Source organism: Choloepus didactylus (genome assembly GCF_015220235.1).
Source record: "Choloepus didactylus isolate mChoDid1 chromosome 26 unlocalized genomic scaffold, mChoDid1.pri SUPER_26_unloc2, whole genome shotgun sequence".
In the NCBI taxonomy this organism is placed as follows: domain Eukaryota; kingdom Metazoa; phylum Chordata; class Mammalia; order Pilosa; family Megalonychidae; genus Choloepus; species Choloepus didactylus.
Genome location: NW_023637615.1, coordinates 237,760 through 259,815, shown reverse-complemented (window position 1 = coordinate 259,815; position 22,056 = coordinate 237,760).

Genomic DNA, 22,056 nt, shown 5'->3' with positions numbered 1-22,056 from the left:
TAATACATTGATTGATTTTCTTATGTTGAACCATCCTTGCATGCCTGGAATGAACCCCACTTGGTCATGGTGGATGATTGTTTTAATGTGTCTTTGGATTCAATTTGCAAGTATTTTGTTGAGGATTTTTGCATCTATATTCATTAGGGAGATTGGCCGGTAGTTTTCCTTTTTTGAAGCATCTTTGCCTGGTTTTGGTATTAGATTGATGTTAACTTCATAAAATGAGTTAGGTAGTGTTCCATTTTCTTCAAGGTTTTGAAAGAGTTTGAGTAAGATTGGTGTCAGTTCTTTCTGGAAAGTTTGGTAGACTTCACCTGTGAAGCCATCTGGCCCTGGGCATTTATTTGTGGGGATATTTTTGATGACTGATTGGATCTCTTTGCTTGTGATTGGTTGGTTGAGGTCTTCTATTTCTTCTCTGGTCAGTCTAGGTTGTTCATATGTTTCCAGGAAATTGCCCATTTCCTCTACATTATCCAGTTTGTTGCTATACAGTTGTTCATAGTATCCTCTTATAATTTTTTTTAATTTCTTCAGTATCTGCAGTTATGTCATCTTTTTCATTCATTATTTTGTTTATATGGGTCTTCTCTCTTTTTGATTTTTGTCAGTCTAGCTAGGGGCTTGTCAATCTTGTTGATCTTCTCAAAGAACCAACATTTGGTGATATTTATCCTCTCTATTGTTTTTTTGTTCTCTATGTCCTTTATTTCTGCTTTAATCCTTGCTATTTCTTTTCTTGTACTTGGTTTAGGATTGGTTTACTGTTCATTTTCTAGCTTCTTCAGTTGATCCATTAGTTCTTTGATTTTGGCTCTTTCTTCCTTTTTAATATATACATTTAGTGCTATAAATTTCCCCCTCAGCACTGTTTTAGCTGCATCCCATAGGTTTTGGTATGTTGTGTTCTCATTTTCATTCATCTCTATATATTTAGCAATTTCTCTTGCTATTTCTTCTTTAACCCACTGATTTCTTAGGAGTGTGTTGTTTAACCTCCAGGTATTTGTGAATTTTCTGTCTCTGATGGTTATTGAGTTCTAATTGTATTCCATTGTGGTCAGAGAATGTGCTTTGAATAATTTCGATCTTTTTAAATTTACTGAGGCTTGTTTTATGTCCCAGCATATGATCTATTCTGGAGAAAGTTCCGTGAGCACTAGAAAAGTATGTGTATCCTGGTGATTTGGGATGTAATGTTCTGTATATGTCTGTTAAATCTAATTCATTTATCAGAATGTTTAGATTTTCAGTTTCCTTATTGGTCTTCTGTCTGGTTGATCTATCTATAGGAGAGAGTGATGTGTTGAAGTCTCCCACAATTATTGTGGAAACATCAATTGCTTCCTTTAGTTTTGCCAGTGTTTCTCTCATGTATTTTGTGGCACCTTGATTGGGTGCATAGACATTTATGATTGTTATTTCTTCTTGTTGTATTGCCCCTTTTATTAGTATGTAGTGGCCTTCTTTGTCTCTCAAAACATCCCTGCATTTAAAGTCTATTTTATCTGAGATTAATATTGCTACACCTGCTTTCTTTTGGCTGTAGCTTGCATGAAGATATTTTTTTCCACCCTTTCACTTTCAATTTCTTTGTGTCCCTTTGTCTAAAATGAGTCTCTTTTATGCAACATATTGATGGTTCATTTTTTTTTGATCCATTCTGTGAATATATATCTTTTAATTGGGGAGTTTAATCCACTTACATTCAACGTTATAACCGTGAAGGCATTTCTTGAATCAGCCATCTTATCCTTTGGTTTATGTTTGTCATATATATTTTCCCCCCTCTCTATTAATATCCTTTATTGTTCCCATACTGAATCTCTTTAGTACTGAACCTTTCTCCAAGTCTCTCTGTCCTTTCTTTGTTTCTCTGTCTGTAGGGCTCCCTTTAGTATCTCCAGTAGGGCAGGTCTCTTGTTAGCAATTTCTCTCAGCATTTGTTTGTCTGTGAAAAATTTAAGCTCTCTCTCAAATTTGAAGGAGAGCTTTGCTGGATAAAGTATTCTTGGTTGGAAATTTTTCTCACTCAGAATTTTAAATATGTCATGACACTGCCTTCTCACCTCCATGGTGGCTGCTGAGTAGTCACTACTTAGTCCTCTTCCATTCTTTGGCAAATGGAGATCCAGTTCTCCAAACACCATTTATTGAAGAGGCTGCTCTGTCCCAGCTGTTTTGGCTTGACTGCCTTATCAAAGATCAATTGTCTGTTATGAGCAGGTGTATTTCTGAACACTCAATTTGATTCCATTGGTCAATATATATATCTTTATGCTAATAATATGCTGTTTTGACCACTGTAGCTTTGTAATATGTTTCAAAGTCAGGTAGTGTGAGACCTCCTACCTTGCTTTTCTTTCTGAAGATATTTTTGAGTATTTGGGGCACCTGGACTTTCCAAATAAATTTGGTTATTGGTTTTTCTATTTCTGCAATAAAAGTTTTTGCTATTTTAGTTGGTATTACATTTAATCTATAAATCAGTTTAGGCAGAATTTGCATCTTAACTATATTTACTCTTCCAATCCAGGAACATGGTATGTTCTTCCATTTTTTTTTTTAGTTCCTCTTTGATTTCTTTTAGCAGTTTCTTGTAGTTTTCTCTGTATAATTACTCAATCTCTTGGTTGCTGTTGTAAATGGAATTTTTTCTGGATTTCCACCTCTCATACATTAGCTGTGCATAGTTACACCACAGATGTTTGCATGTTGATCTTGTAGCCTGCCACTTTAGGATATTCATTGATTAGTTCTAATAGCTTTGCAGTAGATTTTTCCAGATTTTATACATATAGAGTTATGTCATCTGCAAATAGTGAAAGTTTTACTTCTTCCCTTACAATTTGGATGCACTTTATTTTTTTCTCTTGCCTAATTGCTCTAGCTAGAACTTCCAGCACTATGTTCAATAACAGTGGTGTCAGTGGGCATTCCTGTCTTGTTCCTGGTCTTAGAGGGAAAGCTTTCAGTCTTTTCTCACTGAGTATGAATTTATCTGTGGAAGTTTCTTATGTTGCCTTTATCATATTGAGAAAGTTCCCTTCTATTACTATCCTTTGAACTGTTTTCATCAAGAAAGGATGTTGAATTTTGTCAAATACATTTTCTTCATTGATTGAGATGGTCATGTGGTCCTTCTGCTTTCATTTATTGATGTGGTATATTACATTAAGTGATTTTCTTGTTTTGAACTGGCCTTACATATCTGGAATAAATCCTACCTGGTAATGGTGTATAATTATTTAAACGTGCTGCTGGATTCAATTTGTGAATATTTTGTTGAGGACATTTTCTTCTATATTCATTAAAGAGTTTGGTCTATAATTTTCTTTTTTTGTAGTATCTTTCTCAGACTTTGGTGTTAAGGTGATGTTGGCCTCCTAGAATGAGTTAGGTAGTTTTCTCTCCTCCTCAAGTGTTTAAGAGTTTGAGCAGGATTGAAACCAATTCCTTCTTGAACCATTTGGTCCTGAGCTTTTTTTTTGGAGCTTTCTGATGACTGACTCAATCTCAGTACAATCTCAGTAATTTGTTTGCTGAGGTTGTCTATTTCTTCTCAAGTCAATATTGATTGATCATTCTGTTCTTAAAAGTCATTCATCTCATCTAACTTGTCTTATTTATCATATAGTTACACATAGTGACCTCTCAGTATCTCCTTTATATCTGTGGGGTCAGTAATGTCCCCTTTGTCATTTCTGATTATGTTATTTGGATTCTCTCTCTCTCTCTCTCTCTCCGTCCCTCTCTTTGTTAACCCAGCTAAGGGTCCATCTTTTTCATTGATTTTCTCAAAGGACCAGCTTTCAACTTTGCTCATTCTCTCTATTTTTAACCTGTTCTAAATTGTTTCTCTTCTCTTAAAACAGGAATTTAGGGTGACAGATTTCCCTTTGAGCACTGCTTTGCTGCATCCCATAAGTTTTGATATGTTGTGTTTCATTATCATTTGCCTTGAGGTGTTTACAATTTCTCTTATAATTTCTTCCTTCACCCACTGTTTTTCTATGAGTTGTTGTTTAGTTTCTCTATATTGGTGATTTTTATGACCTTCTGCATGTTATTTATTTCCAACTTCATTCCATTATGACCTGAGAAAGCATTTTGTATAATATCAATATTTTTAAATTTGTTGAGACTTGCTTTGTGACCCAACATGTGGTCTATCCTAGAGAATGTTCCATGAGAAATTGAGAAAAATGTTTATCCTGCTGTTTTGGGGTGTAGTGTTCTATAAATGTTTTTAAAGTATATTTCATTTATCATACAATTCTACATCTCTTTTTCCTTATTTATCCTTTTTCTAGATGTTCTGTTTATGACAGCAGTGTATTGAAGTCTCCAACTATTGTTCTAAAGGTATCTACTTCATTCAGTTTTCTGTTTTTGCCTCACATATTTTGGGGCACTCTGGGTTGGTGCTTAAATATTTATGATTATGCTGTCTTCATGAATTGACCCTTTTATTAATATATAGTGTCCTTCTTTATCCCTTTTAATTGTTTTACTTTTGAAGTCTAATTTGTCTGATATTAATATAGCTACTCCCATTTTTTTCTCATGTGTATGTGAAATGAGTTTTTCCTATCTTTCACTTTCAGTCTATTTTTGTCCTTGTGTATAAAGTGAGTTTCTTGTAGACAACTTATCTATAGGTCCTATTTTTTATTCCATTCTTCCAGTGTATGTCTTTTTATTGGAGAGTTTAGTCCATTAACATTTAGTGTTATTACTGTAAGTGCAATAATTTCTTCTACATTTTGTCTTTTGGATTTTATATGTCATATCTTATTTTTTATCTCTTTCTTTTTACCCATCCTGATATTCTTCATTTCTACACTCTTCTCCAAAGCTCCCTCTCCTGTCTTTTCCTGTCAGCCTGTAGCACTCCCTTTAGTATTTCTTGTAGTGCCAGTCTATTATTCACAAACCCTCTCAGTGTCTGTCTGAAAATATTTTCATCTCTCCCACAATTTTGAAGGACAGTTTTGCCAGATATAGAATTATTGGTTGGCAATTTTTCTCTTTCAGTATCTTGAATATGTCATACCACTGCCTTCTTGCCTCCATGGTTTCTGTGGAGAAATCTGTACATAGTCTTATTGAGCTTCCCTCATAAGATCACTTTTCTCTTGCTGCTTTCAGGATGCACTCTTTGTCTTTGTCATTGGACAATCTGATCAGTGTTTTGTACTAGGTGTACTGGGGTCTATTCTGTTTTTGTATGCTGTATTTCTTGAATCTGTAATTTTATGTCTTTCAGAAGAGTTGGAAATTTCTAGTGATTATTTCATTTATTTTTATTTCTGCCTCTTTTCCCTTCTCTTCTTCTGGGGCACCCATAACGTGTATATTCATGCATTTCATGTCATTCAGCTCCCTAATCCCCTGCCCATATTTTAACATTTTCTTTCTGATCTGTTAATTTGTGTGTATGAATTCAAATACTTTGTCTTCCAGCTCATTGATCCTTTCTTCTGCCTGTTCAAATCTACTCTTTTATCCATCCATTGTGTTTTTCACATCTTCTATTGTGCCTTTCATTCCCATAAGTTCTGTCATTTGTTTTTTCAAGCTTATGGATTCTTCTTTATGATCACCCAGTGTCTTCACTATATCTTTCATCTCTTTTGCCATATCTTCCATCAGTTCATTGAATTGATTTTTGAAATGATTTAAGAGATATGTTTGAAAACCTTTAATTTTTGGTTTCAAATCCTGTATCTCAGTTGAGCTATTTGTTTCTTTGGCTTGTTCATATTTTCATGTTTCCTAGTGTGACTTGTCTTAAGCTACCTAGGCATCTTACATTCTTGGTTAATTTATTCTGGCATTTGTTTTCACTCTTCTACCTGGGGTTTCCTTGTTCGTTAGCTTTGTTCACTATTTTTTGGTGTGGTGTTCATTTCAATTTATTCTACACCTTGAACTCTTGCTCTGCCTCTATGTAACCATTTTGTGAGAGGATCTCCTCAGATATGGTTGACTTCAATCCAGTTTTCCCACTCCAGAGAGGCCCAGGTCTCAGGAGGAGGATATGGTGTTTCCTTGAGAATGAGGCCCTCCTGTGAGACCTCTAGACTCCATGCTTTTCCTATCCTATCCAGCCACATGGTGCTTGTCAGTCCACAGCCCCCCACCTGCGTAAAGATATGCAGTGCCTTTATTTCTCCACAGACTCTGTCCCTGTTAGGGGTATGGCTGACTGAAGCTGGTTTCTGTTGTCCAGCCCCTGGGGTCTGAGTTCTCTGAAGAAGGGCTGCCACTTGAGTTGGACCATGTCCCCCTTTTTCTTGGGGAAGTTATGCCCTTTAGGGAGTTGTCTCCTCCACTGGGTTCATTGCTTTTTCTGTCAGACCTATCTCAGCTCTGCTCTTGGCTGGATCCAGAGGCCAGTTGCAAATATCCAAGACTTTCTGTAAAGAGCTACTTTGAATAGTTATTTTAAAAAGAGAAAAAAGAAGAAAAGATATCCCCTTTTAAGGCTTTTCCCTAGCTCCAAGTTTTGTCAATCTCAGTATAGAGAATTTAAAGATATGTACTTTTGGCTAGTATCTCTTTCACCAGGATAAATGCTCTACAACTTCTTTTAATTCTGCCCTTGCTAGAGGGGCTACTGAAGTGTAAAAAGATAAGGAGTTAGAGAGCAGGAAAAGAAAAGGGGAAAAAAAGTTAAAAAATCTTTTTGGAGCCACAGAATGAGAGACCAATTTGGTGACTGCTTCTATGAGCCACACTTCCCAGAGCCCAGCCCTTCTTCAGTACCCAGAACACCCCAACTCCAAAAGTTAATTAATTAATTTTTATATTAATTCTGCAGTTGAGACTGGCATGAATTCCCCTCCCTGTTCCTAGCATGGATTGTTTATTTTTCCTTAAGGAAGCCAGTTCCAAGACAGTTCACTCTGTCTAGTGGGGAGGAGTGCCAACCCCCTGGCCAAGGAACTTAGAGGTTTTGCTTGGATCTCAGCCAATCCACTCATTCCAGACTAGTGTATGATACATGACTGGTCACTGAAGATTCACAAAATGCTGTTTCATATAATTCCTGGCTATTTACCAGCTACCCTAGAGGAATAACTATATTCCACACCCTCACTCTGCATATTGCCCCACCCCATCTTGTCCAAGATCTTATATGGAATGCTTTCAGTCTTTAACAATTTATCATGATATGTTCTTTTTGTTTGTTGTTCATAAATACCCTTTATCTTGTTGAGGAAGTTTCCTTTTTTTCATATTTTTCTAAGTGTTTTTATAAATAAAGTATGCTGGATTTTGTGCAATGCCTTTTCTGCATAAACTGTGATGATCAAGTTTTCTCTACTTTTGTTTGTTGATGTGGTGTTCTACATTAATTGATTTTCTTATGTTGGAGCACTCGCATAATATCATGTATAATTCTTTTGATTCACTGTTGGGATAATTTGAAATATTTTGTTGATGATTTTTCCCATATATTAATGATGTATTTGGTCCATGATTTTCTTTTCTTGTAGTAAATTTTCTGGCTTTGGTATTTTTTGATGACCTCATAGAATGAGTGTGTTAATGTTCCCTCCTCTTCACCTTTACTTCCAACATTGCTGTATGTTTTAGATGAGTGCTAAAATAAAGCAAATATAGTTTTTAAATTCCACTAATTCATTTTGATTCAGTAGACTATTCATATTTCATATAAATATTGTTAAACTTTGATTTTAATCTGTCTTTGTTCCATGTACTTTTTATTTGGCTCCAGGTAAAATGCAATGTTTTTCCTCCAGAATACCTTTGGTAGGAACATTATTTTTTTGTATGAGAATGTTCATACCAGCTTTATTATTTTTGTAACAGTTTCATTGAGATATATTCAAATACCATAAATCTATCCAAAGTGTAAAATCAATGGGGTTTCCTCTATTCAGAGTTGTGCATTTTCACCATAATCAACTTTTGAACTTTTTCATTACTCCAGAAAGAAGAGCCTCATACCCCTTACAGTCAATTCTCAATCATTCTAAAGTTCCCCACCCTTCATAAGCTCTGAAATCTTTCTCTCTCTCTAGAGATTTAATATATATATATTTCCATTTTACATAAGTGGAATCATAGAATATTTAGTGCTTTGATTCCTTTCACTTAGCATGTTTTCTAATTATTATTTTTTAATTAGAGAAGTTGTAGTTTTACGGAAAGTTGTAAAATATACTGTGTTCATACATAACCCCTTATTGTTGACACTTGTGTTAGTGTGGGATCTTTCTTACAATTTATGAAAGAATATTACAACAGTACTATCATATACAGTCCATAATTTACATTAAGTGTATTTTTCTCATTTACCACCCTGTTTTTGACACCTTGTATTAGTGTCATACATTTGTTATAATTCAAGAAAGAACATTTTTATACTTGTACTATTAACCCCAGTCCATTTTCCACAATAGGTTTCAGTTTGTAATACAGTTCCATGATTTATCTTCTTACTTTCATTCTAGTAACATATACAATCCAAAATATCCCCATTCAAACACATTCCCATGCATAAACCAGCACTGTTAATTACACTCACAATAATGTTCAACCATAACCACTATTCATATCCAAACCTTAACAATCAACTGAATAGAAATGCTGTACAAATAAGCATTGGATCCCCATTCTCTACAGCTAACTACCTCTGTTAAACTGTATGCTAGATTCTAACTTTATGGATTTGCTTGTTATAATTTGTTCATAGAAGTGAGATCATACAGTATTTGTGTTTGTGCCTAGCTTATTTCACTCAGCATATCATCCTGTTTCATCCATGTTATCACATGCATCTTGGCTTTATTCATTTACAGAATAATATTCTATCCTATGTACATACAATTTCCTTTTTATCCATTCATCAGTTGATGGAAACTTGGGTTGCTTCCATCTTTTTGTGAATTGGGAATGATGCCACTATGAGCATGAGTGTGCAAATATCTGTTTGTAACTGCTTTCAATTTCTCTGAATATATACCTATTAGCTGGATTGCTGGGTCATATGGTACTTCTATACTTAGCAGCCCGAGGAACTCTGAAGGTGTTTTCCACTGTGGCTGCAACAGTTTATATTGCCACCAGCAATTGATGAGTGTTTGTATTTCTCCAAATCCTTTCCAACACCTGTAATATACTATTATATAAAATATCTGCTGGGTATGAAATAACTCATTTTGGTTTGATTTACATTTACCTAATTGCTAGTGATGTTGAGCATCTTTTCATGTACTTTTTTGGCCATTTGTATATCCTGCTTGGAAAAATGTCTATTCAAACCTTTGGTCTGCTTTAAAATGGGTTGTTTTTCTTGTTATTGTTCATCTTTAGATTTACCTTATATTTTCTGGATAATAAACAAATATCAGTTTGTGGTTTACATATATTTTCTCCCATGGGATAGGTTGTGTTTTCACCTTTGTGAAAGAGTTCTTTGATGTATAAAAGTGTTTAATTTTGAGGAGATCCTTTTTATATATTTTTCTCTCATTGCCTGTGCTTTAAATGTAAGGTCTGAGAAAACATTTTAGGATATTTGAGATGATTCCCAACATTTTCTTCTTGGTTTTTTCCTGGCTCTTAAATATATGCTTTGGTCCAATTTGTGGTGATTTTTGTATATGGTGTGATATAAGGATCCTCTTTCATTCTTTGGAAATGTGTACCAAGTTTCTAGACTCATTTTTGAAGAAAATATTCTTTCCCAATGCAATGTACTTCACAATCTTGTCAAAAATCAGTTCTTCCTAAGTATGATGGTTATTTCCAAAAACTCCATTCAATTCTGTTGCTTGGTATTTCTGTAAGTGCCATGCTTTTTTAACCAATGTAGATTTGTAATATGCTTAAAAGTAATGAAGTATGGGTAATCCATCTTTTTAATTTTCAAGATGTTTTTGTGTATTCTGAGCCTCTTATCCCTCAAAATAAGTTTGATAATTGGATTTTTTAAAATTTTATTTTGAAATAAATTCAAAGTTACAGGAACAGTTTCAAAAACAATACAAATCCCATACAAAGCATACCCTGACCCCCTCCCCCAATACCCCAATCCATCAACTTTAACATGCTGTCACACCACCACACCATTTCTTTCTTTCCCTCCCTCCTTCCCTCCCTATCATCCATCATCTATTGCTCTGTCTTCTGAACATATGAGAGCAAGCTGCACACATCCATGAACAAACACTATAATTCACATATACAATTCCCATAAACAAGAACATTCTTATGCAATCCCATTAAGCTTAGCTAAGAAGTTTAAGAAATTCAACACTGATACATGCCCTATATGCAGGGTGGGCAATACCAGCTACACATGCAAGCTTGGTGCACCAATTGGACCCAACAAGACTCACGCCCACACTCACCACAAAGATAAACTTAGGGAGAGCTGGCTTGAAGAGAATAGGTGGTTTGCAGACACCACCTGCTGGTTAGTTAAAGTGTACTCTATGAAGCTGTAGATCTGACAAATTAGAGATAAGGGTTTGAATCAGTCTACATAACTGAAAGAACCCTATCAAGTTAAGCAAATGCCAAGAGGCCAAAAACAACAGAAAAATTTAAAGCATATGACAAAACCAGATGATATGGATAACCCAAGCACAAACACCCAAATCAAAATGTCAGAAGAGACACAGTACTTTGAGCAATTAATCAAAGAAATAAAGAGGAAAAATAAGAGCATGGCACAGTATATAAAGGATATGAAGACCATGGCAAAGGATATAATGGACATAAAGAAGACCCTAGAAGAGCATAAAGAAGAAATTGCAAAAGTAAATAAAAAATTAGATGACCTTATGGAAATAAAAGAAACTGTTGAAAAAATTAAAAACATTCTGGATACTCATAGTAAAGACTAGAAGAGACAGAACAGTGAATCAGTGACCTGGAGGATGACAGAAGAGAAAATGAAAGAACAAAAGAAAGAATGTGGAAAGAATTGAAAAACTCAAAATGGACCTCAAGGATATGATAGATAATATATAACATCCAAATATAAGACTTTTTGGTGTTCCAGAAGGGGAAGAGAAGGGTAAAGGTCTAGGAAGAGTATTCAAAGAAATTGTTGGGGAAAACTTCCCAAATCTTGTAAACAACATAACTAAACAAATCATAAATGCCCAGTGAACTCCAAGTAGAATAAATCCAAATAAACCCACTCTGAGACATATTCTGATCACACTGTCAAAAACAGAAGAGAAGAAGCAAGTCCTGAAATCAGAAAGAGAAAAGCAATTCACCACATACAAAGGAAACAGCAGAAGACTAAGAAGTGATAACTCTGTGACCACCATGGAGGAAAAAAGGCAGTGGCATGACATATTTAAAATTCTAAAAGAGAAACATTGACAACCAAGAATTTTTTCCAGCAAAGCTCTCCTTCAAATTTGAAGGTGAGCATAAATTTTTCACAGAAAAACAAATGCTGAGAGAATTTGCTAAAAGGAGACCTAATCTACTTGAGATATTAAAGGCAGTACTTCCAAAAGAGAAACAAAGAAAGGAGAGGGAGGTATGGAGAAAGGTCCAAAACTAAGAGATTTAGTAAGGGTACTGTGCCAGTTTGAATGTATTGTGTCCCCCAAATGCCATTAGTTTTGTAGTTTTGTGGGGCAGAAGTTTTGGTGCTGGTTTGATTTGCTTGGAGTGTGCCCCACCCAGCTGTAGGAGATAATTTTGATGCGATGTTCCCATGGAGGCGTGGCCCCACCCATTCAGGGTGGGCCTTGATTGGTGGAGCTATATAAATGAGCTGACTCAAAGAGAGAAAACCGAGTGCAGCTGGGAATGATGTTTTGAAGAAGAGAAAGCTTACTAGAGAGGAACGTCCTGGGAGAAAGCCATTTTGAGGCCAGAGCTTTGGAGTAGATGCCAGCTGCCTTCCTAGCTAACAGAGGTTTTTGGAGGTCATTGGCCATCCTCCGGTGAGGGTACCCGATTGCTGATGTGTTACCTTGGATGCTTTGTGGCCTTAAGACTGTAATTGTGTAGTGAAATAAACCCCCGTTTTATAAAAGCCTATCCATCTCTGGTGTTTTGCATTCTGCAGCATTAGCAAACTAGAACAGGTACTTTAAAGGAAATTAAGAGAGAGGGAAAAATGCATGTGAAAAACAGAAACTGAAGGATAGGATGGCTGATTCAAGAAATGCCTTCACAGTAATAATATTGAATGTGAATGGTTTAAACTCCCAAATTAAAAATATCAATTGCTAGAATGCATTAAAAAATATGAACCATAAATATATTGCTTCCAAGAGAGTCATCTTCAACAGAGAGACACAAAGAAATTGAAAGAAAAAGAATGGAAAAAAAATTTCACAGAATCTACAGCCAAAAGAAAGCAGGAGTAGTAATATTAATCTCAGATAAAATAGACTCTATATGCAAGGATGTTATGAGAGACAAAGAAGGTCACTATATGCTAATAAAGGAACAATGCAACAAGAAGAAATAGCAATCATAAATATTTATTCACCCAATTAACATGCCCCAAAATACATGAGATAAAAATTAAAGGCAAAATTAAAAGGAAGCCATAGATATTTGCACTATAGCTGTGGGAGACTTCACCACATTACTCTCTCCTATAGATAGATCAACCAGACAGAAGACAAACCAACCAGACAGAAGACAAATAAGGAAATTGAAAACCTAAACAATCTGATGAATGAATTTGAATTAACAGACATATGTAGAACAGTACATCTAAAACTCCAGGATACATATTCTTCTCTAGTTCTCACAGAACTTTCTCCAGAATAGATCATATGCTGGGACATAAAACAAGCCTCAATAAATATTTAAAAAATGAAATTATTCAAAGCACATACTCTGATCACAATGGAATGCAATTAGAAGTCAATACCCATCAGAGACTTAGAAAATTCAAAAATACCTGTAAGTTAAACAACACACTCCTAAACATTTAGTGGACTAAAGAAGAAATAGCAAGAGAAATTGCTAAATATACAGCAAATAATGAAAATGGAACACAACATATCAAAACCTATGGGATGCAGCAAAAGCAGTACTGCATGTCAAATTTATACTGCTAAATGCATACATTAAAAAGGAAGAAAGAGCTAAAATCAAAGAACTAATGGGGCAACTGAAGAAGCTAGAAAATGATCAGACAACAAATCCTAAACCAAGTGGAAGAAAGGAAATAACAAGGATTAAAGCTGAAATAAATGACTTAGAGAACAAAAAAATAATAGAGAGATAAACAACATCAAAAATTTGTCCCTTGAGAATATCAACAGGATTGAAAAGCTCCTAGCTTGGCTCACAAATTCAAAAAGAGAAGACCCAAATAAACAAAATAATGAATGAGAGAGGTGACATTGCTGTAGATCCTAAAGAAATAAAAAAATGTATAAGAGGATACTGTGGGCACCTGTATGCCAACAAACTAAACATAGAGCAAATGGTCAATTTCCTGGAAACATGAAAAACCTAGTCTAACTGGAGAAGAAATAGAAGACCTCAACCAACCAATCACAAGCAAAGGGTTCCAATCAGTCATCAAAAACTTCCCACACAAAAATATCCAGAGCCATATGGCTTCACAGGGGAATTCTACTAAACTTTCCAAAAGGACTGACTCCAATCTTACTTAAACTCTTTCAAAACATTGAAGAAAATAGAACACAATCTAACACACCTTATGAAGCTAACATTCCTCTAATACCAAAACCAGGCAAACATGCTACAAGAAAGGAAAACTACAGGCCAATCTCCCTAATGAATATAGATTCAAAAATTCTCAACAAAATTCTCGCAAATCAAGTCCAAAGACACATTAAAAAAATCATACACCATGACCAAGTGGGGTTTATTCCAGGAATGCAAGGATGGTTCAACATAAGAAAATCAATCAATGTATTAAAACACATTAACAAATCAAATGAGAAAAATCAAATGATCATCTCAATGGATGCTGTAAAAGCATTCAACAAAATCCAACATCCCTTCTTGATAAATACATTTCAAAAGGTATGAATTGAAGGAAAATTTCTCAATATGATGAACAGCATATATGAAAAGCACACAGCCTGCATAGTACTAAACAGTGAGAGACTGAAAGCCTTCTCTCTAAGATCAGGAATGAGACAAGGATGCCTGCTGTCATGACTTTTATTCAACATTCTGCTAGAAGTGCTAGCTAGGGCAATCTGGCAAGACAAAGAAAAAAAGGCATCAAAATGGGAAAGGAAGAAGTAAAACTGTCATTATTTGCAGATGACATGATCTTATATCTGGAAAACCCTGATAAATCAATGACACAGCTACTAGAGCTAATAAACAAATTTAGCAATGTAACAGGACACAGATTAATGCACATAGTTCAGTAATGTTTCTATACACTTGAAATGACTAAAGTGAAGAGACAATCAAGAAAAAGATAACATTTTAAATACCAACTAAAAAATCAAGAATCTAGGAATAAATTTAACCAAAGATGTAAAAGATCTATGCAAAGAAAACTACATAACTCTACTAGAAGAAATAGAAAGGGACCTTAAAATATGGAAACATATTCCATGTTCACGGATAGCAAGGCTAAATATTGTTAATTATTGTTAATTATCAATTCTACCCAAATTCCTGTACAAATTCAATAAAACCGCTGTCAAAATTCCAACAACCTACTTTGAAGACTTGGAAAAGCTAGTTATCAAATTTATTTGGAAAGGGAAAATGCCTTGAATTGCTGAAACCACTCTAAGGAAGAAAAACAAAGCAGTAGGACTTACACTCCCTGACTTTGAAACTTATTATAAAGCCACAGTAGTCAAAACAGCATGGTGCTGGCACAAAGATACATATATTGATCAATCTAATTAAATTGAAAATTCAGAGATAGACTCCAGATCTATGGTGGACTGATCTTTGAGAAGTCCCCCAAAGCCACTGAACTTGGACATAACAGTCTTTTCAAAAAATGGTGCAGTGAGGGTTTGCTATTCATATCCAAAAGAATGAAAGAGGACCCCGAACTCACACCCTACACAAAGACTAACTCAACATGGGTTAAAGACTTCAACATAAGAAACAATGTCATATAACTCCTAGAAGATAATTTAGGGAAACATATTCAAGATCTTGTATAAGGCGGTCACTTCCTAAACCTTACACTCAAAACACAAGCAACAAAAGAAAAAATAGATAAATGGTAACTCCACAAACAGAAGTTTCTGTATCTGAAAGGAATTTGTCAAAAAGGGGAAGGGGCAGCCAATTCAATGGAAAAAAATTTGGAAACCATGAATCTGATAAGACTGATATCTTGCACATATAAAGAAATCCTACAACTCAATGACATAGTACAGACAACCCAATAATAAAATGGGCAAAAGGCATGGAAAGATAGTTCACTGAAGACAAAATACAAATGGCCAAAAAGCACATGAAAAATGTACAGGTTCTCCAGCTGTTAGAGATTTGCAATTAAGACCACAATGAGATACCATCTCATACCAATTAGAATGGCTGCCATTAACTAAACAGGTAACTGTAAATGCTGGAGAGGATGTGGAGAAATTGGAACTCTTATTCATTGTTGGTGGGACTCTATAATGGTTCAGCCACTCTGGAAGACAATCTGGCAGTTCCTTAGAAAACTAGATAGTTAACCTTCAATCTATCCATTGCACTTCACAGTATATATCCAGAAGATCTGAAAGCAGTGACATGAAGTGAGATCTGTATGCCAACATTCATAGCAGCAATATTCACAACTGTCAAGGATGGAAACAAACCAAATGTCCTTCAACCAATGAGTGGATTAATAAAATGTGGCATATACACATGATGGAATACTAATGTGGCAATAAGAAGGAACAATGTCCTGAAACATATGACATCATGGATGAAACTTGAATACATAATGCTGAGAAAATAAGCCAGGTACAAAAAAGAGAAATATTATATGCTACCACTAATATGAAAATTGAAACATATACAATAAATTGTTTATAATGTAGGATGTAGGGGACCTAGCAATAGATAGCAATTAGTAAAGGGGAATGATAACCTAATGAGAACAGATAAGTTATGGGTAAATTTAATGTGCTGGGAATCCCCTGGAATGACTATGGTTTACTTTCTGGTGGGTAAGGAAGGAACAAGTTCACATAAATGTTGTTATCTTAGGTTATCTGTCTTTCTTATTCCTTTGCTGGGTTATAGTCTGTATATTTTCTTGGGGTAGAGTAGGAAAATATTGGAAGTAAAGTAGTTAATTTAGGTTAATTATCTTTTTCTTATTCCCATGTTTTGGTTTGTTTGAAATAATTTTTTAATGTATGTTTTTTAATTTTTTTGGTATATTTAATAGTTAATTAAGAAAAAACAAAGAAAAACATATGCATAGCCCACCTGAGGAGCTGGGGATAAATGCAGAAGTGTTGGACTTCCCCAGCTGAGTGGTTGCTGATGTGTTCACAAACATTGAGGACTGTTGGCTTGATGTGCTGAGACTTCTGTCATGGGACTTGCCCTTGAGAAGCCTGTTACTGCAAAGGAGGGGTTAAGCCTGCTTATAATTTTTCCTCAGTTTTTCCCCCTGAATGCCTCTTTGTTTCTCAGAAGTGGCCCTCTCTCTCTAGCTAAGCCAACTTGGCAGATGAAATCACTGCCCTGCCCCCTACATTGGATCTGACACCCAGGGGTGTAAATCTCCCTGGCATTGTGGAATATGACTCCTGGGGAGGAATATGGAACTAGCATCATGGGATGGAGATCATCTGGACCAAAAGGGGGATGTGAAATGTAATTAAATGAAATAAAATTTCAGCAGCTGAGAGATTCCAAAAGGAATTAACAGGTCCCTCTAGTGGGCACTTTTGTTCACAATATAGACAACTCTTTTTAGGTTTTAATGAATTGGAATAGCTAGTAGTAAATACCTGAACCTATCAATCTACAACCCAGTAGCCTTGAATTTTGAAAACAATTGTATAACAATGGAGCTTACAAAGGGTTACACTGTGATTGTGAAAGCCATGTGGATCACAACTCCCCTTTATCCAGTGTATGGATGGATGAGTAGAAAAATAGGGGCAAAAAAACTAAAGGAAAATAGTGTGGGGGTAAAATTTTGGTGTTCTGTTTTTACTCTTATTTTTTTTTATTCTGACTTTCACTTCTTCTGGTACAAGGAAAATGTTAACAAAGATAGATCAAGGTGATGAATGAACAATTATATGATGGTTATGTAATCAATGGATTATATGCTTTGGATGATTGTATGGTATGTGAACAAATCTTAAAAAAAAAAGGAAAAAAATGAGAGAGATGGGGCAGGTAAGATGGCAGAGTGGTGAGGAGTGGAATTTATTCACTACTCTAGGGCAGCTTGTAATTAGCCAGAAACTGTATGAAACAGCATTTTTCGGGTCTCCTGTGAAAAGTCATGCATCATCCACTAATATGGAACCGGTTGTAAGGCTGAGAACACCTGTAAGTTTCCATGGCCAGGTGTCTGGTACCCCCCCATTCCCAGACCCCATGGACTGTCTTATGTCTGGTTACCTGAAGGGAAAAATAAAAACAATCTGTTGGAATCAAGAATGGGGGCTCAACCCAGCCTCAACTACAGAATTAATTAATAAATTAATTAAATAACTATTGTAGTTGGGGTGTTGAGGTTGCTGGAGAAGGTCTGGTCTCTTAGAAGGGGGGCAAATAGAAATGGGCACCAATTCCATGGCTCCAAAACGGTTTGGTTTTTCTCTACATTTTGTCCCTTTTCTTGCTCTCTGACTCCTTATCCCTTTTACACCTCATTAGCCCCCTGGCAAGGACAGAACTAATGTTGTTGGAGTGTGACTATCCAGATAATACCCTAAAGTGCATATAGTTAAATATTTTATACTGACACTGACAAAACTTGGGGGCTGTGGAAAGGACTTAAAAAGGGATTCTTTTTTCTTTTTCCTTTTTTCCCTTTTTTAAGCAAATAACTATTCTAAGTAGCTCTTTATGGAAAGCCTCAGATATTTGCAACTGGCCTCTGAACCCAGGCAATGGAGAGCTGAGATAAGTCTGACAGTCAAAGCAATGAACCTAGTGGGGAAACTTGTTCCTAAAGGGCATAATTTCCACCAAGAAAAGGGGGTGTGGTCCAGCTCAATTGGCAGCCCTCCTTCAAAGAACTCAGACCCCAGTTCCTGGATGTCAGAAAAGAGCTTCAGTCAGCCATGCCACTGACAGGAACAGAGTCAGCAGGAGAACTAAAGACACCAACCAGTGGGGAGCTGCAGGCTGGCAAATGCCACCTGCAGTACAGGATAGGAAAAGCACAGAGTCTAAAGGCCTACTAGGAGGGTCTCATTCTCAGTGAAACTCCATATCCTCCTCCTGAGACCTGGGCTTCTCTGAACTGGGAAAACCTGACTGGGGTTGACCATATCTGAGGAGATCCTCTCAAAAAATGGCTACATAGAGGCAGGAAAGAAATAGAAAAACAAAAGGTGAAAAATTCTGATCAATGAAATAGGACCTAAATTAGAAGTTTAGAATAAGTTGAACTGAACACCAAAAGATAGAGAACAAAGCCAGACAACAAGAAAACTCTAGATAAAAGAGTGAAAATGAACTCCAGAATAAACTAATCAAGAAAATCTAATGTTACCTTTAATTCTCAGTTGACCCTTTCCTTGCCAGGGGCATGGTTGTGACAGAAGTTGCAGTAGAAGGAGTGCTAAACCAGATCTGCCCTACAGCACAGGGGTCTGAATTCTCTGAAGGAGGGTCACCACTTAAGCTTGGCTCTGTGCCACCTTTCCTCAGAGAAGATATGCCCTTTCAGGAATTATCTCCTTCACTTGGGTGCTTACTTTGTCTCTCAGAACTATCTTACTTCCACTTTTGCCTGGGTCTGCACTGACAATTGAAAATTCTTGAGGCTTTCTTTAATGAGCTACTTAGAATATTTCATACAAAGAAGAAAGACATAAATCCACTTTTCAGAGCCAGTACCCTGCCACCAAAGTATGCCAGTCAGGACCTAGAGTTGGTTCCCAATTTGCATGCCCCTCTTGCATAGGCACAGCCCTTTTTCAGTACTCTGAGCTCAGCCAACTCCCAAAGTCTCTGTTTTTATTTATTTATTTATTTATTTATTTATTTATTTATTCATCTATTTATTATTTTTCCCTTAGCCCTGCCTCCTCTCTGCATGAGAGACCTCAGGTTTATTTTCCTGCTTGCTCTGGTGTTTATCTGTGCTGGTAGCTTGTATTAAATAGAACAAATTTTTTAATCAAAAATCACAATAGCAGCTTGGTTGACCTACTTTCCCCTGTCCTTAGTAGAGACAGCTTTTTTCCCACAGGGAAGAGTACCAAACAGTCCGCCATGCTAGTGTGGGATGGACAAAAGATCTGCAGTTTGGGGGATTTACTTACAGTTCTATGGTGTGGTCTTGACCCTTCCAACCATTCCAGACTGGGGTATGATGTGTTTCTGGTCATGGATGTCTCCCAAAAAGTTGTTTCAGGGAGTTCCTGGCCATTTACTAGCTGCTAAATTCCACACCTCTCTATGACTCCATCTTGCCCCACCTCACTGTCCTCTAGCTTCTTTTTAAACATTATTTATGAAAAACAAGAAAAACCCACAACATTTCAAATAAAATAAAGTGAATTATTAAGAAAAACAAATAACCTAAAATAACTATTTTGCTTCAAATATGTTCCTACCATACCCCAAGAAACTTAAAAAACATAACAAAACAAAGAAATAAGAAAATAATTAATTTAAATAATTAAATTATGTTAATCACCTACCTTAATAAGTTAAAAGAAATTCAATAAAGCATCATTTGAGAAAAGAAACAAAGGAATAGAGCAAAGAAAAATATAAATCATTCATAAATTGAAGAAATATCTAAATTCCAGATCAGCAGTTCTAATAATACTTTCTGCAATGAAGATGGTGTTCTATACCTGCAGAGTCCATCACAGAAGACACTAAGCACATGCAGCTAGTGGACATTTGAAATTTGTCTGGTGGCACTAAAGAACACAGTATTTTAGTTTCAATTAAATTTAATTAATTTAATGGTTTTTTAAGATTTTTAACTTTATTGAAAAATCAAAACAAAAAACAAAAATGACAACATTTCAAACAAAACAAAGCAAAGGATTAAGGAAAATAAATGACCTAAAATAGCTGCTTCCAGCGTGTTCTTGGCACATACCAAGAAAATTAACAAACCATAACCAAAAGAAAAAGGAAAACAAATAATATAACTATACTGCTTCCAACATGTTCCTACCATACCCTGAGAAAATGAAAACACACCTCTTTATGCTGGTGTGGAGGTGTGGGCTGGCAAGCACCACCAGCTGGGCAGGATAGTAAAAAAAGCGTCTAGATGCTTCACAGGAAAATCTGATGATATTCTGTTTCTCGTCCTCATGAAAAGATTACAACTTCCTCCTGGGACCTGGGCCTGTCTAATCCAGTAAAATCTGCTTGGGACTGATGATATCTGGGTAGACCCTCCACCTCAAAAAGAAAGATTCTATATAGGCAATGAAAGAACAAGAATAACAAGAGCTGAAAAATTCTGATCAGTTAAACAGAAGCCAAGCTAGAGGTCTAGAAAATTTTGAACTTAATGCCAAAGTACAGATAAAGAACAAGACCAACCAAAAAGAAAACCCTAAGTAAAAGATTGAAAGTGACCTCTGGAATAAACTAATCAGGGAAACCAGATGAGTATACACCAACAAAAATTATATATAAGTCACACTAGGGAAAATGAAGATATGGCCCAGTCAAAGGAACAAACTAACACTTCAAATGAGAAATAGGAGTTGAAGCAGCAAATAAAGATGTTCCATAAACTGCTAAGTCAATTGAAAATGAAATCCATGAGTTGAGGGAAGATATGGCAAAAGAGAAGAAGGGTATAAAAAAAATCTTTGGGCAAATATAAGGAAGAAATTGAAAGTTTGAAAAAAGAAATAGCAGAACATATGGGAATGAAAGACACAATTGAGGTTAGAAAAAACACAATGGAGACTTACAACAGTGGGTTTGAAGGGGCAGAAGAAAGGATTAGTGAACAGCGGGTTTGAAGGGGCAGAAGAAAGGACAGAACACCTGAAATCCTACACACAAAAGGCCAGAAAGGGAAAAGTATGGAAAAATATGACCAGGGTTTCAGGGAATTGATTGACAACATGAAGAGCATAAATATACATGTCATGGGTGTCCAAGGAGGAGAAGAGAAGGAGAAAGGGGAATAAGGGAAAATGGAGGAAATAATCACTGAAAATTTCCCTTCTCTTATGAAAGACACAAAATTACAGATCCAAGAAGCACAGCATACACCAAAGAGAATATATCTGAATAGACTACTCCAAGACACTGATCATATTGTCAAATGTCCTAAACAAGGGGAGAATTCTAAAAGCAGCAAGAGAAAAGCAATCCATCACATAAAAGGGAAGCTCAATAAAAGTATATGTGGTGATTCCAGCCAAAACCATGGAGGCAAGAAGGTAGCATTAGGATAAAGCTAAGATACTGAAAGAGAAAAACTGCCAATGAATGATTTTATATCCAGCAAAACTGTCTTTCCAAAATGAAGGAGAGATTATTTTCAGACAAACAGGAACTGAGAGCATTTTTAAAACAAGAATCCTTATCTACAAGAAATAGTGAAGGGACCACTACAGGCAGATAGGAAAAGACAGGAGAGATAAGTTTGAGAAGAGTGTAGAAATGAAGCCAATCATTAGGGGTAAAAAGAAACAAAGAGAATTTTGAGAGTAAAAATTGAGAACACAGATTATCAGGAGACAGAAAGAGGGTAGGGATTTGACATTTTATGCTGAAGGAGTACAGAATGATAAACAGGATTGATTTTAAAAATACAGAAATGGATGGCAAGAAAGCTTGGTAAACCAATTAGACCCCACAAGACTCACTCCTCCACTCACCACAAAGGCAAAGCAGGGGAGAACTGGCTTGAGGGGAACAGGTGGCTCGTGGATGCCACCTGCT